Here is a 3,097-nt window from a genome sequence, read left to right as displayed (position 1 = left end):
TCCCGCAATACATGGTGACTTGACAGCTAAAGTAGAGAAGCAGCTTCAAGGTCTCTCAGACTCTCCCACCCCTGCCGCCTGTCTCTCAATCCTCTGTCTCTCCCCAAGCACAGGATGGAGCTGTTCTCTGAGTGCCCTTATCTACCTAGAAACCAGACCCCCTAGTTTAATACCATTAGACTTCCTTTAATTCTTTCCCTTCAGTTTTACTAACCAGAGGAGATTAAAACTCAAACCACAGAGAAAGTGACTACAAATGAAACACCACACCTAGAACTCAGAGGAACTTTGCACTTTGTCCCAAATGATTGTTTGTTCTTGGGTCCCTTCTATTTCCAAAGAGAATCATTCACAAACAAATGTCTGCCTCCTGAATTCGTTTTTCCCTCCTAAAATTATTTATTCCTACATCCCCAACTACCATTCCCCTCTGAAGAAGGTTACATAAGCATCAGGACCCTAATGGGTAATCACTCTCCTGTGATTCCTCTGGGCCATGCACATAAATACATTTCATATGTCTTTTTCTCTTGTTAGTCTGCCTATTGTAAGTTTATTTTCAGTGAACCTTCAGAGGGTGGAGGGGAAGCTTTTCCCTTTTGGTCCTATAGGTGTTAGCCATGAACCTTGCAATGAGTAAGGAAAAGATAGTACTTTTTCTCTCCTATAACACAAATGGTTTTTAGACCACTTGACCATCCTGACACTACACAAATGCTTTTTAACTCAGCAATTCCACTTCCAGAATGTTACTTAAGGAAATAATAACAGATATGTAAAAAGATTGCACAGTTTATATGAGATATTAAAAGCCCCCTAAACGGCCAATAATAAAGAATAGTTTTAAAAAGAATAACAAGATATCCATATAATAAAATATTATTCTGCCATTTAAAATTATGCTGTAGAAAAATTGTTAATGATGTGAGAAAAAGCTCATGGCACACTGCCAAGTGAGGAAAGTAACTTAATATGTATCTATGAAAACTGTCACTAAAGGGCTAAAAATGATTACCTAGTAGTATATATTATATTTTGTATTAATATTTTCTCAAATGAATTGCTCTTCTGATCAAATCTTAACATACAATTTTTTTTAAGAAGCAAGTTCCTATTTATAGACTGCTTATGCTCTAGAGTCCTGAGAGGAAGGAGGTTAGTGTAGGATGCTGTCCTTGAAGTGGAAGAGCTGGCCAAGTGTGGTAGCTGAAGAGGGAGGTAAGGAGAGCTTTCCAGAGAAGGTGATGAGCACAGGCAGAGTGGGGGGGCCAAGGGGACACAGGGGTGCAGGAGTGGAGGAAAGTTTCATTGGGCTCAAAGCGGGAAACAGCCGACCACACAACTGCCAATTCCAGAAAGCCCTGGTAATCTCAAATCCTATGAGAAGGATCCAGTGACCTGTTCCATCAGAGGATGGAAGGAGCCACGGGTACAATTCAAAGGCTGCGATGAAAGTTCCAGCAGCTCCTCTGATTAAAAACCACAAATCCGCATCTCTCCACCTAATCCCTTGGTGAAAAGGGGAGATTAGCACGAGTCGAAGCCCTGATAACTCCTATCTCTTTAAGTTGCGTGTAAAATTTCAGGCATCTCCCTGGAGATCCCAAGCTGGCCTATCGCCATTGCTCTCCCACTAATTGGAAAATTGTAATAAGAAAGCAAACATTGCCGTTTCTGTAATAACCTGGATAAAGAGCAGCCTGCCTTGTGCTCCCTGATTACTAAATATATTTGCATAGCTTGAAAGGATGAATGATGGGGGCTATTGTAAGCTGCTGATGTCACTGCATTTTTCATTATATTAAAACAATGACATCTGAATTGAGGGAGATCATTTGGTTCCAGAAAACCTTTAGACTCCCACGGGTTGGGACAGAGGCTTTGCAAATTTGAATGACTCCCTTTGGGGACATAAAGCCATCCAGCTTTCTTTGCCCACAACTGAATTACTAAACCACAGCAGGAGAAGGAGGCAGCACGAACACAGGTGCCTTGGTGAGGCTGTCACTTCTTCCTCCCTTTTGTTCCAAACCATTTTACATCTGGAGTCTGCAATGTCTTAGGAAGCTATGTCTGTGTGGGGCAGAGGAGGCAGAGTACCTGGGGGTGGGAGAGATTGGAGCGCTTCCGCAGAATAGATGATGTGGAGCCTGACTACCACCACCCAGGCACTGCCTCCCTGTCCCCGTGGTCACAAGGTCCAGAGAGCTCTGTAGCCTTAGTCTGCCTACTGCACCTGGGGAAGACCCAGCCACCACCCACTACAAGCCACTGAGGAAATTGCCATTCAGGCAATTCTTGCAGGAAAGGAAAGAGATACTGTACAGTCCCAGTTCTGGGGGGTCCTTCTCAGCAGAATGACAGCACAGGAATCCAAGGACCCCTAATGCAGGATCCATTGATTTCCTGATGTTTTCCCAGAACTTGCTCTAAAGCTCTCTTGCTTGTAGTACTGGTTTCTAGAGAGTTAGCAAGGTGTGGGAATGGGACAGGGTATGTAAAACACTGCATCAGAATGTTTACTTTAGTTCAACCATTCTACATTGCTTTTTCTCGCATTAATTGCAAAAAGATATTAAAACATTCTGAAGCTATTAAAACAAGGGACAACATGAAAGGAAGCTTAATAGAGTGATATGCTTTCTAAAGTATCAAATTTAAAACACTCAGAGAAGACATTAATGAAATTTTAATGAGAAGTCAGCTTGCTGTAATTTTACAAGTAATGATTATCTTAATTCCAAAAACCGTCTGATTAACTGTCACCACATTGATGCATGTAGTTAACAAAAGTATGCATTACTAAGAAAACCAGTCCACAAATAGACCACAATGGTTATTTCTGCTTAAGAGTAGCAGAAGTGTTAACTGGTGAATCTGTCTAAGGCTTTACACAAAGGAATGCATTTTTTAAATGGGTTCCTAGTTTGGGATAAAATTGCAGGTGGATTTTACAGGTGTTAACAAAGGAGAATGGGCCGGGGCACAGTGGCTTATGCCTGTAATCCCAGCACTTTGGGAGGTTGAGGTGGGTCACTTGAGGTCAGGAGTTCGAGACCAGCCTGGCCAACATGGTGAAACCCCGTCTCCACTAAAA

This window comes from Chlorocebus sabaeus, chromosome 3, assembly GCF_047675955.1.
Source record: "Chlorocebus sabaeus isolate Y175 chromosome 3, mChlSab1.0.hap1, whole genome shotgun sequence".
Taxonomy (NCBI): domain Eukaryota; kingdom Metazoa; phylum Chordata; class Mammalia; order Primates; family Cercopithecidae; genus Chlorocebus; species Chlorocebus sabaeus.
Note: the sequence above shows the minus strand (reverse complement) of the source record.